The sequence below is a fragment of the Mirounga leonina genome, unplaced genomic scaffold, assembly GCF_011800145.1.
Source record: "Mirounga leonina isolate KUSES-001 unplaced genomic scaffold, KU_Mleo_1.0 Mir_174, whole genome shotgun sequence".
NCBI lineage: Eukaryota > Metazoa > Chordata > Mammalia > Carnivora > Phocidae > Mirounga > Mirounga leonina.
In genome coordinates this window covers 48,818,258-48,833,246 of record NW_023270451.1, presented here as the reverse complement: position 1 = coordinate 48,833,246, position 14,989 = coordinate 48,818,258, and positions in this window count along the sequence as shown.

The window sequence follows — 14,989 nt, the reverse complement described above, 5'->3', positions numbered from 1 at the left end:
AGGCCCCTGTTTTGCCACCCAGGACACCTGCCAGATTTTGCTCTGTTAATTGGCTTCCATGCAGGCAGCTATTTTAGCAACGATTCTGTGTGGGTCTTCGGCGGCACGTCCTGATTTAAAGTGAAACGTTGAAAAGTACGTCTCGACCACTCACACCGTCTGGGGTTGCTCACATTTAGCTGGCTGGACAGAAGGGGAGGGAGCCTTCAAAACTATTGTGTCGACATAAAACTAGATTTTTCAGTCTCCTCAATTCAGAGAATAAGTCTCAGAGAGATAGTGACTGAGGAGTCTGATTTCTGCCTAAAGAGATACTTTCCCTAAGGACAGAAGGAATTGGGAAGAGAGTTTGTGGAAAAAATGCCACTGTGACCTTAAACATACAGTTTCTGGGTTGACACCATAATGAGGACTGGAGTGCTATTAAAATATACTGCACATTTTAATGACTCCACTAGAGCGGTAGGCCAAAAAAAAAAAAAAAAGACTTAAGCTCAGAATAATTCTGGGAAGGAGGATTTTGCCAAGGAGATTTTAATGTCAAGAAACTATGTGAGGCTAAAAATAAGGAGCTCACGCACATTCCAGAGCCGTGGGTGGGGATGTATATATAATCAAATTAAATTATGCCATTTCCACTTAGGAAAAAATCTGATGGCAAAAATTGACTAGAAAACATTTAGTCATATTTCACTTGGATTAAGCTTATAAATACCAAACTCCAGACTTGTCAAAATAAACCCCACCAGCACTTTCTGGCCGAGGTGTTAGATAGACAATGGCTGCAATGTGCAAAACCAATAGCTTACGGGAACATCGTGCCTGGAAAAGCCTCAGGGACTCAGCTCTCAACTAAAGAGAGGGTTCAGAGAGGTCAGAGGGGAAGAGGTGACCCTGCAGGATGAGGACTGGAGCCCAGAGTAGCCCAAATGTGGAAAGCTGAGGGAGGGGCTGTCCGGGAGCCCCAAAGACGTGTGAAACCCAGGTCCCAACTCTCAGAGACTGGAGGTCTGGGGCCCATGACTTTTTAGTATTATTATTTTTTCCCATCAGAGAAAGTACCCCTTAATTTTAACCTTCCTCTAGAGGGCCAGCATTGGGTTCTTTTGACAAATCATTGATTGATACAACAGGACTGTGAGGTTAGGTGCTGCTGACACACCCAGCTGCAAACTGAGGCCTTGCGCAGAGGAGATCCAACGTACCTGTGCCTGGGAATGAATTAGTTGCCATTTTAAGGATAAACATCTTCTTGGCTACAACTGCTGAACTGCCAATCCAAAAGTGGGGGGAAAATCTAGGCTTCAACAAGTCTTAATTTACATCTTAAGTTGTAATTAGGAGACTCTTGTAGTACAACCGTACTTCTTTAGTCCCCTCTGCTTGCCCAAGCCTGGACCTTGGGCCAGAGATGCCTCTGTCCATTGGGTTCTGGTGTTGACCAGTGGGAAGGAGGGCTGGGAATCGCGGGGAAGGAGGGAGCATCTTTCTTGGATGGCATGAATAGTTGGTGACCTCACATTGGCCAGTACTTGCTGAAGCAGGTGACACACACTCCTTAGGATGCTTGCCTTGTGCATCTCCCAAGTGATGGAAGGAACAGGATGGAGAAATCAGCTCAAGCTCCATGCACACACCCAAGGTGGTGACAGGGATCCAGAATTGCTGATGGGGCTCAGCCTAGCAATCCTACTGCCCCAGAGTCTAGATAAATTCTGGCTTGGATAGAACCTGCATCTCGTGCCTCTTAGTTCTCTCCTGGAATGTCATTCTGGAATCCCGTGATGTTTGCTTCCCTAGAGAAAGAATAAATCAGGGAGGGAAAAATAATTTGACCTGATGAAAAGGGAAGTAAGGATGTTAAACAATAATAGTTATGGAGGATGTATTGAGGATCAAACACTGTTGAAGCACTTTGCATGTGATACCACCCCCTCCCCCCGACCCCCCCACCCGCCCCCACACACACCTTCCTTCCCCACCCATCACAGCCCTCCTTCCCAATGGTCAGTACCAGAGTCTGGGTAGGCACTGCGACTAGCCCCATTTTATAGGCAAGGACACTGAGTTTTATGGAAGTTAAATAACTTGCTCAAGGTAAACACATAGCTATGAATCAGCAATGGTGGGATTTGAAACTTAGACACGGGCATCAAAACCAAGCCTTAAACCATTTTACTATTCTATCTCCTATGGATCTCTCTACCTACTCTCCATAGCTTATGCAGTAAAACAGCTGCAAAAGAGCAAAAATGACTGAGTAGTTGTGGGAGGGATCTAATTTCAGCGTTGGTACTTACTTTTCATATAACCTCCGTAATGTCACTTACCTTCATGAGCCTTCCTCTGTTTATCTATATATAACATAGTAATAATGCTTTGGGTCCTGCTATCCCCACAGCATCGTATTGAGGAAATTCATGTTGGGAAGCTTTGAGCAAAAGAAAGTTCTTCCATGCATGACCTGATTAAGATGGTTGCTATCGCAGGTGAGGTGGTATAGGAGAAAGAGCATAGAGCATGACCTGAACCTGGGTTTGAATTTGTCACACTAGCGAGCCTTTCTGACCCTCAAGCATCTCAACTATTACCTGAAAAGACGCATGTTGGAGTCCAAGTACAGTGGCTATCTGCATTGGCCCAGGCAGGAGTGCCCCTTACCTGCAGGGAAAGCTGATGGAGCTGCTGAAGACACAGTAGATGAGAGGGTTGATGGCGCTATTCAAGGCTGGCAGGTCCTGAATGATCACAGAGGCAGAGAAGCGTTCCTTGGTGTCTGGAAGAAGACTGAAATTGTCCCATATGTCGAAGAAGAAGTGTGGACTCTAACAGCAGATGAAGGCTGGGGAGAAGAGAGCCGTTAGCACCATAGCAGACTCAGCTGGGTCTCACCACTGAAAGCGGTGACCCCAAGTCGAGCTCCAAATAGGAGGTTCCTTAGCACCTGAGATCTCTCAGAAATATTTAGAACATGTGTGTTAACGTTAATGTCATGTTTACTCACACACATGCACATATACACAGGCATGCGTACACAGCCCACAGATACGTTGCTAGAGTTGAGTGAATCTGTAAAGGGAGGGTTCGATTTGACCCCTGTTGTGAGTCCTATTGGAAAGGTTGGGAACTGCTCGGCATGGCCTCAGCTTCGCATCCCACATAGTGTGAAAGGAAAACCAGCAAAACTCTTTGGAGGCTCTATGAGAAAAAAACAAAACAAAACAAAAGAACAGGAAGCATTTTGACCAATAGTGACTCCTGGTTTTAGGGTATGGCGGGGGAAAAGGTGGTGCCTAACATTTTCAAAGCACAATCTGGCTTCATCACAATGTTCTTAATTTTCTTTTCCATTTCTAAGTCAGCCACTCCAGAAAATAGCTGCCCTCTACCCCTCTCCAAGTCAGTCTGTGTGTGAGCCCCTGATTCTGTTTGTCTCCAAATCCTCAGAGGAAATGGGTGGTATATGGGGAGATCCAGAGCATGACAGTGAATTTTATGGGTCACCTTGACTGGGTCAGGTGGTGCCCAGATATTTAGTGAAACACTATTTCTCAGTGTTTCTGGATGAGATGAACATTTGAATTGGTAGGCTAAGAAAAGCAGACCATCCTCTTCAATGTGCGTGACCCCCTTCAATCCCTGGAAGGCTTGAATAGAACAAAAAGCTGAGTGAGAGAGGATTCATACTGCCTGCTTGACTACCTTTTAGCTGGGACATCATTCTTCTCCTGCCTTCCTTCACACTCAGACTCGGACTGGAACTACACCATCGGCTCTCCTGGGTCTGCAGAACCTGGGACTTCTCAGCTCTGTAATCATGTGAGCCAATTCCTTCTAATAATTCTCTTTACATACATGTATATCTCTTCTTTCTCTGGGGAACTGGACTAATACCCACATGCACCGAGGTAAAGAGTCTTGGGGCTGACTAGACATGGACGTGTCCTCTTCTGCTTTCTTGCTACATCCTCTCCACCCTCCCTCTCCCCCTTTCTCACCCATAGGACTTTTCTTCAGAGAAGTCAGGGTTCCTTCGCCATCTGCTTGCAGGGGCCTACTTTCCCCTGTAACTGTTTGACCGGCGTGTGTTTATTCCCCAGGCCTTGGCAATGGACTAAAGAGGAGCAACTGAAACACAAAGACCACTGAGCATTCTGGGCACTGGCGGTTAAGCTTAGCATTGGCCTAGAATAGTGGTTCTGGGGCATGAAAGGGCAAAATTGCCTTTTGGGGGCATTTTGAAAAAAATGTGCATGTTTATGTATGTGCATGTGTGGGGTTGGTGGGGGATCTGGTTTGCCCAGGGATACTAGTCCTTCTGTGTGGGGCAGGCCATCCCACCAATGTCCCATATGTCCTTTGAATGTCCAAGTGAGCATTTATGTAGCAGAGAACTCTGTTTATAATTACTCCAGTCTGGAAACCTAACTCTGTTTTATATATGAACACAAATATTTTTAAGAAATAGTGAATTTTCCAGAAAGGCAATTCTTTTGCAAAGGGAGGAAAGATTACTTTTTCTAATTTGGAACTTTAGCAGGATTTATTTACCTGCTCAGAAAATCAAGTCCCTGACAGCAATGTTGCTTTATTTTCATGTCTTTATGAAAACACACCTGTATTGATTTTCCTTTGTAGCTGTTATTACATCTAGCTGCCTACTTCATTATTCTTCTAGTGTAGCTGTGGCCAAGTATTTACATATTGAAATCTGCTCTGTTTTATTATACATTATTTTCTCTCTGGTCCTCCTTTGTGTTCTTACATATTGATATTCTAAGACTTGTTAGGTGGATAGTATTAATTATACATTTCATTTCAGGATGGTAAAGGGGCATTCCAAGATATCTGTTATAGGAAGGGCTGGTTTGGTCTGACTGGGCTGTTAACACTGGCTGACCCTCTTGGGGGCCTCTCTGCTCTCCGACGAAAGGACCCTCAGGGTCTGAGCAGATGGTTCCTGATTACAAATAATTATGTCGGCTCTGGAACACATGTATAACATTTATGTCCTGACTCAACATCCAGGGGATGTGTATCTCTATTTCTGACCATCTGCGAAGGCAAGAGAATCTTTGTGCTACTTGATCAGCTGTTGGGAAAGGACTGTGAGCCCCGGTGGTTGTATCTGCTTTCGCCCCAGCTCTGCCTGCATTGCTGTTTTGCACCTCTATCCTGCTGGCTGAGTCCCTCTGCGCCTGGTCTGTTTGGCATTTTGGAATGGCATCTCAGAAAGGTGAGATTGATTATTTCGGTGATCTGATACACAGCTAAGACAAAAGGCCTGCTTTCTTAGGCTCCCAGGAGCTGCCAGAGGGGTAGGGAGGGAAGTATTTGAGCTACATAAAAAGAAAATCGCACAAATCCCTTTCCTTCTTGCATATCCTAATTCATTTGTTCCCAGCAAATATTAATGAAGCACCTAGTGTATGTGGGATCTTATTTCAAGCTTTGGTGATGATAATATAAGGAACACAAAAGCAAAAGTCATTGCTCTCATGGATTTAAACCAGTGGGGGGACAGACAGTAAGCAGACCAACAGATAAAATGTTCAGGTAGAAGTGGGAGGAGGAAGAAAAATACGGCTGGGTAAAGACTAGAGGAGGGCTATTTAAGACTTGTGAAGGAGGCCTGGCTGAGGAGGAAGCACTGTTGGGAAACAAAATGATGTGAGGAGGGAGCCAGGCCATCTGGAGCAGAGTATTTCAGGTGGTGGAAACAGCACGGGGTCCCCCAGGTGCAAACAAGTGGACATTTTGAAGAAATAGCAAGAAGACCAATGCAACTGGGATAAAATGAGCAAGGAGGAGAGCGCTGGGAGTGAGGCTGGAGACCTGGCTGAGGGATAGATCACACATCTATCCCTCAATAAAACTGTAGGGTTTTATTCCAATGTAATGGGAAGCCAAAGGTGGGTTTGCAGGATAGTGATGATACCTGATTTACAATCTTGAAAGACCACATTGGTTGTTTTGCAGAAAAGGAATAAAGAGAAGACCAGTTATAATGTTCTAGGCAGAAATTTGTAGAAGCTTTGACTAAGACAGGAGTTGGATAGATAGTGAGGACTGGTTGGGTTTGAGAGCTATTTTGCAGGTAGAGCCTTCAGGCCTTGCTGATGCACTAGTCATGTGGGATGTCTGAGAAATAGAATAACAACAGATAGATGACCCTTAGGTTTTTGATATAGACACTGGGTGAAAGATGGTGTCATTTACTGAAATAGGGACAATTGGGGGAAGAGTTACTTTGTGTAGGGGAGGAAAACATGTCAAGAATTTTAGTTTGACATGTTGACTATGATAAGCTTATCAGAAATGCAAATCAAGATCTCAAGTAGAAATCATAAATAGAATTTCTAAGCAAAGGAAGTGTTCTTAAAAAGAGAAACTGATTACATGTTGCTTACAAGTCAAGATGAAGATTGAGAATTGACACTGGCCTTTTAGAGGTTGTGATGACCTTGCTGAAAGTGGTTTCAGGAGTGACAGGAGAGGAAGCGGATGGAAACAGGCTCCAGAGAATGAGAGGTAAAACATGGAAGAGTTGTGTTAGAAGAGACTCGGTGACTCAGTGGAGTTCACCGAGCGGCCTCCTGCACAATATTTACATGCATACGATCTAGTTAAGGGGAGACCTGTTGGGGAGGGGAGATAACGAGAGGGCTGAAATTCTTGAGGAGGCAGCACGGAATGGGATTTGGGGCTCCAGCAATCATTCTGGGCTTAGAAAGAAGCAGTGCCAGTTGATTCACCGGAATAGGAGAAAAGACAGAGCACATTGTAGAAAGGCAGATAGGTCGAGGGATGCGAAGGTGGGAGGATGAAGGGGTTCTATTGTATTTTCTTAGTGAAATATGAAGCAAGGTCATTAACTAAGAGGGAGTAAGGGCGAGGAAGCTTCGAAGGTTTGAGAATAGCAAAGAATACACACCAATCTGACACATATTATGTGCTCTAGAAATACCGTTTTTTTCCTAAGATGAAGTGATGTTATGGGTCTTAGGAGTAGAGAGAAAGGGGAGAAGGCCAAGTGGCCATCAGGAAGGGACTTGTAGTGACCCTGCAATTAAGTATCCAGAAGAAATGGAATGCCACTTCTGTCTTTCTTTGCTCTTAAACTTCAGCCTTAGGGGAGAATATGTCTCAGAGAATGCAACAGGGTCAACTGGGTAATTGTGAGCATCATTCAGCTAGTTATGACTTAATCAACTTTCTCCAAATTATCCACACCCCATGGTCTTGGTGGGCAACTATAGTCCTAAAGGGAAGGATCGGGAACCACTGTCTGCCCTTGAAGGAGACACAAGTGGATGGATAAATTCCACACATTCCTCTCCAGTCAGACAAAGGTAGAGTGCCTGCAGACAAATTCCTTTCTTGTGTGGACTCTCCACCACCAGCTCCTGGGACAAGCTTGCTTTTGGAATGTTCACACGGTTCTGCAACACAAAGAGGGAATTTGCTTACAGAATGATGACAGTGCTATACTTGATGGGCTTTGATTTTTGCCTTTGAGATGAGCCCTCGGTGGTAACTGGTGCACAGCTTTCCATCTGGAGATACAGAAGGGGAATGTTGAAATGGAGTGGTGTTTTTGCCAATAGGAACATCATAGGTTAGATCCACAGCTGTCATGGGACCACTTAGATCCTGCTCACCTCTGCCTGGGAGGACCTCCTTGAGTATTAGAGTAAAGATGGCTTTGAGCCGGATGCTAGAAACTGCTCAGGTTGCAGCTTAATATAAAATGCAAATGCATTGGGACATCCAGACTTTCTCCAGAGTCTTGCCTGAATGCCCTGAATCAGCCAAAGCTGGAATTAGCCTTGTGACCTGGAATTAGCCAGGGGGCAATGCTGAGCTACCCATCCAGTCACTTCAGGAACTTAGGGCAAAGACATTTTCTTAGAATGGTTACCCCAGACTTATTCGTTCATCTAACTCAGAAGATCCACTCTCAACAAAAGCTCAAGCCAGGGATATGAAAAACAAAACAAAACAAAACAACCTGTCCCAAGTAGGAACCTGGATATATAATTTAATTCTACGTGGGCTGTTGTTTGATGGTAAACACACGAGGGGTACGTGTGTATACCAATCTATTAGAGTATAAGCTTGATGGAGGCAGGAACTTTGTTTTCTTCACTGCTGTATCCTCTAAACTTAGTGAGTGATTAATATATATTTGTTGAATCAATGAATACAAACCACTCTCTAGTTAAGAAGTAGTGGTAAAATAAAAGTTGATTAGGGTGGACAGAATTCAGAGTGATAGCTCTTAGTGAAAGGAGTGTGTAGATGGTACATTTGGGAATGGAGATGTTGGACGCAGGGTCCCTTGCCACTGCGGAAGAGTTTTTTCACTGTCAGAGCTTCTGCCAGGCAATATGGCGCCTTTGTGAAAATTGGGAAAAGGTGCCCTTCCTGTGGATGCCCGCAACCTTGCCCCAGCACACCCTTAGTGAGGGAAGCAGGGATGGGATGCCAGACCCATGCACCCTTAGCTGGATGCCACTGATTGGGGCTCAATGAGCACGACCCTAGCAGTGGCCCATGTCAAAGGCCTACCCGGGGCACCTGTCATGTGGGGCAGGATTGTACATTGTACATTGCTGTGCTTGCCTGTCCTCACTACAGTGTTCAGATTCCACATTTGAAATTTATTTTAATCCCAGGGAAACTGGTCTGAAGTTTATCTTTGCAGTATTATTCTAGACCCTCTCCAGTCTAATCCAGCCCAATCTGACCAACATGGCACATCTGCCAAAAGATAAGGACTGAACAGAAGAGGCTAAGATAGAGTTCCTGTTCTCTAGGAGGTTTCAGTCCAGCAGGAAAGGTCACACACTGTCCTGGGTGAGGACAAGCCTGGCTGACATGAGGGAGAGGAAAACCAGCTGTGAGGGAGAGAGCCATCCGCCGTTGTTATGCGGGGAAGGCTGCAGGGCAGATGCAGAGAATCCAGAGGTGGAACTGGGGGGTGTGGGAGTGAGATTGGGACAGACACGTGAAGCAGAGTGAGTGTCCTCACCCAAGACGTGGAAACCAGAAAATGTCAGATGTATTTGGACCATGAGGGAGTCACCTCACTTGGTTGGAGCTTAAAAGGATATTGATTTTCGGGGTGGGGGGTGGAGAACTGAGGCCGAAGTGGAAAGATCTAGAATGTCTTCCCAGGGAGTCTGGGCTGAATTTCTGAGGCGACCGCAAACCACTGGATCTTCTGAGTCTTTCCACAGTGTGAACATTTACTCACTGGAGAGGACAAACGGTTATCAGGAATAATGGGAAGAAGCTTTTATGTTCAATAAGCTGCAATGCTAATTAGAACTGGTGTTTTCTTTCTTAATGTATACCTTGTGAGGCCACTCTTAGGAACTGTTAGAGCTTCAAATTATTCTGTGCATTTCACAGAACCGCAAGACTTCATGGCATAAGGAAGCAAACGTCGCAGAAGCATTTACCGCAGCGGTTAAGCTGGGGGCGATATTGCCCCTGAGGGTTACATTTGCCAATGTCCGGACACATTTTTGGTTGTCTCAGTGTGCGGGGGGGGGGGGGGGGGCTGCTATTGGCATCTAGTGTGTAGAGGTGAGGAATGCTGCTAAACATCCTTAGATGCATAGGAGAGTAAAACAGAATTATCTAGTCCCAAACACCAATAGTGCCAAAGTTGAAAAACCCTGATTTCCATGGTGGTCTCCTGGGAAGGAGACAGGCTCCAAGGTCAGACCTGAATATACTTTCCAGCTCTACCAATCACCAGCTGTGTAACCTTAGGCAACGACCAACCGTTTCCAGCTTCAGATTCCCAGTTTAAAAAACAAGGCATAAAATACCAAACTCAGAGGCTTTTTAAAAAGGGGCAGAGGGAGGGAATCTTACAAGCAAATTCTCCACTGAGCATGGAGCCCCACACGGGGCTGGATCCCACGACTGATCCCACAACCCTGAGATCGTGATCTGATCATGACCAAGAGTTGAACGCTTAACCGACTGAGCCACCCAGGCGCCCTGCACCAAACTCAGAGTTTTGAAGATAAAAACAAAATATGTATTTAAGATGACAAGCCCTATGCTGAGAATGTCAATTCCTTTACTAATTGGGATGAATAAAGTTTTGATAGTATTTCAGGATGTATATGGCCTGCCTTTATGGAAGTGAACAGACAGTCTTACTGCATTTAGATTGTTATCTGTATATAGGAATTATATACATCCCAAAATTCTCCCAGAAGGATTTTACCCAGGGGAGGCAAGTAAGAAATACAGCTGACCAAATTATATCCTTTCAAAATATCCCCATTTGCTGGACTAACAGCTGGCTCTGAAACAATATGGTTGTGAAGACTTGGTTGGTTTTTCAGAAAAGTTCTTGAGAATGACATTTGTGCTCTAACTTTTTAAAATGGAACCTGGCAGTACTTTCCACAGGGCAACTGGGTGACAATATAATCAACTACTTGCCCTTTGATCTCCCAATGAGATCAGTGAAAAACGTCTCTAATCTGACCACTCTAGGAAATGCAAAGCCTCCAGCTTCTAAAGATGGCTCTTCAAAGAGAACTGAGCTACAAAATGCCAGTAATTCTCCTTTATTGGGAGATAAAAGGATTATTTCCACCCAGGCCTTGGTGCTGAGCTGGAGCAAAAAGCAGTTAAATCCAGCCATCCCTGCGCATTAATAGCTGGGGTAGCCTTGAGGCAGCAGGTCCATTAGGTTCGGGACTGGAAGCAGCATGCTGCCTTAGGCAGTCTTAATTCACGGATGCATCCCTAGGGGGGGGCCCACACTGTCCATTTAGTCTCCAGGGGGCCAGTTCCTGCTCCTTACCTCGCCATGCTTCATGCCCCTTGCTGAGCCACTGGGAATCCATTGTTTTTGTGAACTGAGTGCCTGAAGGGGAGCAATTGGTATCTTGGGATTTTTAAATGAGACAGAATTTATTCCTGGTCGGGAGGGGACTATGTCATCTCTGGGCTTATAATGAGTGCAGGTGATTTGTTTGTAACAAGGAAATCTACCCGGGGATGTCTTAAATATTTTTTCACATATTGGGAAGTCTATGTATTTCGGGTTGATTTTAAAATTTTAAACGTTTTTAACAGTCATGCCCGAATTGTAAAATTTTTAAAATTTGAAATTAATTTTTGATTTCCAATCATTGATAGCTTGTTTATCTACAAATATAACCTCAGTGTTAAATATTTCTAGTGCATTAGGTCTCATCTGCTTAACTGTGGGATTTTGACCACTACCTTCCCTTGGGGTTTTTTTGACCCTCTAACAAACCAGAGGTCATAGCTAGATATGAGGAGGTATGACCTAACTCACCTACCTCACAGCTTTTTCCCTTCCTCAGCTCCTCAGCTCAGGTGGAACCAGGAAGCCTGGCAGACCTAAAATAACTGTGGCAGAGACAGGTGAGCTGTCCAGCAAGCCTTTTCTTTTCAGCGGCGTGTAGTCATATGACTAAGCTCTACCTATGGGAATATGGGAAGAATCCATGGACACTATTCTCAGGCCTGGCTCAGATAAACCACCTGAGTAATCCTCCTCTCTCTCTTCCTTCCACCCCTGACTGTTGGATGTTGCTGCTGAAGGATATCTTATAGCCATCTGTTAAGTGCGGCAGAATCTTCACCTTGAGTTTCTGAATGACTGTGTGGAGCAGGGCCCTTCCCTTTGACTTTTACTGTTGATTGAGCTTTAAACAAGGAACAAAGTTCTACTTTGTTAAGGCTACTGTATTTGGGGGTTTCTTTGATATAGCAGCTAGTGTTTCCTTAACTGAAGCAGAAGTTGGTATCTCATATGCAATGCTATCATAACAAAAATCAAAAACATGTGGCATTGGCCTGTGGGCTGGCAGCAGGTGGCAAGGAAATTGATATTGGAAGCTGGGACACTAGAGATCCATTTCATAGAACCATCACATATGATGCCTGGGAAGTCAAATTGTGTGCCTACTGAGCCTGGAGCCCATAGGACAAGCCTGGGTTAGCAGTCAGGGCTCTCCAGAAAATGGAACCAATAGGAAATACATAGAGATATACATAAAAGGAAATGTATTATAGGAATTAGCTCACAAAATTGTGGAGGCTGAGAAGTCCCACAATTTGCTGTCTTTAAGCTGGAGAACTAGGAAAGCTGGTGGTATAATTAAGTCCAAGTACAAATCATGAGACCCAAGGAAGATGTTTGTGTAGGTCTGAGCACAATGGCTGGAGACTCGGGCAGTCAATGGTGTAAATCCTGGTCCTAGCCCAAGGACCCAGGAACAGGAGTGCTGATGTCCAGGGACAGGAGAAGATGGATGTCCCAGCTCAAGCAAATTTACCCTTCCTTTGTCTTTTTGTTCTATTCAGGCCTTCAACAGATTGGATGATGCCTACCACATTGGTGAGAACATCTTTACTTAGTCTACCGATTCAAACGCTTCTAGAAATGCCTTCCAGATACCCAGAAATAGTGTTTTGCCAGCTATCTGGGCATCCCTTAGCTCATTCAAGTTGACACATAAAATTAGCCATCACAGTTGGTAAATAGAATGTTAATAGTGTATGTTGATTGCTACCAGCTGTGTTTAGCAAGGTATTAGAAAAAAGAGATGAATTCAGACAAGAGTTGGTTGGTTTATGAACAAAAATGACAGGAAGTTAAAGAAAGTCTTACAATTTGGGATCTCATAGAGTTGCAAGTTTCCATTGCTTTCTGGCCCCTGATAGTAACAGATACATACTTTGCATGACCTGGTGCAAATTGGAAATGTGAGTGGAGCATTAAAGCAAATGTGTATACCTTCTAAGTGTGCAAGTCTTATGCCAATGGAGCAGACCCTGATCCCCAAATTAAGTTATAACATTGAGAAGTTTTAACCAGCAAAGACCCATTCAGAATCATTCCTGAGGCAAAGATGAGACTAAGGATGTGGCCTCCTGACTATTGTTTCCGATGGCTTCAACCTAGCTTCCATTTAGTTAAAGACAGGGATGGCATGAGGAAGAAAAGAAACAAGTCAGACCTGAGAATTTTATTAAGAAAGACTTTTTGGACATGGTTCCTGGCACATGAAACGGACTGAAAGCAAATGGATCAGAAGTCTACTACGTTTTTGAGGAATGATGTTGCCAAATAAACCATGAGCTCTATATCTTTTTCACCACTTTGAAAGATCAGATGTTAACATTTTTACTAATCCTGTGGGTAGAAAATTGTATCTAACTGAGGTTTAAATGTGCATCTTCCTGATCATCAATGAGGTTGAGAATCTTAGTTTTGGCCATTCCTTTTTTTTTCCCTTCTGTGAAATGCCTGTTTGTGTATTGCTGATTTTTTTCTATTTATCTCTTGTTGTTGTTGTATATGTTTTTTAAAATTGAAGTATAATCAGCATATGATGTTATAAGAGTTTCAAGTGAACAACATACTGATTCAACAATTCTATCCATTACTCAGTGCTCACCATGCTAAGTGTGGTCACCATCTGTCACCATACAATGTTATCACAATATTATTAATTATATACCTTATGCTGTACTTTTCATCTCTGTGACTTATTTATTATATTCATCTTTTTATAACTTCTCCCACTTTGTTCTTGACTTTTTAAATATTTACAGAGTCAAATTTATCTATCATTTCTTTTATGATTTAATATAAAAGATCTTGTTTGGATCTTATTTAAGAAGTCCTTCCTTATCCCAGTGTCATAAAGGTATCATCCTACATTTTCTTTGAAAAGTTTTATATATACTGAACATAAAGGAAACCTCACTTAAAACAGTCAGAAGTGAGGTGCTCACTCACACGTACCACTCCCTGCAGGCTGCCCAACCAACAGAAAGAAGAAACAGAATCATTTTGACAAGGGAGCTCACTTTTCACACAGGAATTTGTCTCCTGCCTTTAAGAAAAGTAAGGAAGATCCCTCCCTGCTCCAGCACCAAGGCACCAACCACCACCTGCTGCCAGTGAGAAACCACCGCCACCTGGAACTCTCATTCTCCAGTGACCTTTTGTTCAGAACAGCCCTCCCCAGATTCCTCCTAAAACCTAATAAAACCTAATAAAAGCTCATCTTCCCTTCTTCTCTTTAGACTTGCCTAAGGTTCGCCATACCTTGCTTGTCCCGAACTGCAATTTCTTTGCTGTTCATGAATAAATACATTTTTTACTTAAAATTGCTCTTTGCTCTGCTTAAAGTTAACAAAATTTCAGTCTCCAATTCACCTGGAATTTATTTTTGCCTATAAATTGAGGTAAAGAGCCAGTTTTCTTTCTTTCCCTATGATCTTCTGACATAGATCAAGTTTTCATATACGTGTAGGTTCTGTTTTGAGGTTGTTTCATTTTCTATTTGTCTATTGTATTGTGTCACTACCATACTCTATTAATCACTCTGACTTTATGATAGATTTTACTATTGAATACAGTAAATCCCCCCTACTTTGTTCTAGTTCTCCAGGAGTGTCTTGGCTATTCTTGGCTCTTGAAATTTCCCCGTATATTTTAAACTTGGTTTGTCAAGCTCAATAAAATGTCCCATTTTAATTTTGACAGGAACTGCATTAATCTGTAGATTGTTGGGGAGAACTGACATCTTCAAGCTATTGAATCTTACTATCCATGAACTTGTTATAAGCTTCATTTATTTATATCTTTCTACTTTTTTTTCCATGAAGTTCTTTATGTCTTTTGCTAAATGTCCTTATAGGTAGAGAAGCCATTTTGCCTACATTTTCCGATGAAGAAAGGTACTCAGAGCAGTTAATGGGCTTATCTTAAATTCACTTAGCTAGAAATGAAGAGGACTCTAACCCAGTCCCTAATCCAAAGCTTTTTTATCCACCTCATTCTGACTCACTTAATTTGAAACGCAGTTTGGACGTGCCATGGATCATACCACGTCTCCCAAGCCACCATGGCCGGATGCAGTCATGTGCAGATAGGTTTGCGCGTTCTGTGGCCGCACCTCGGCATCTC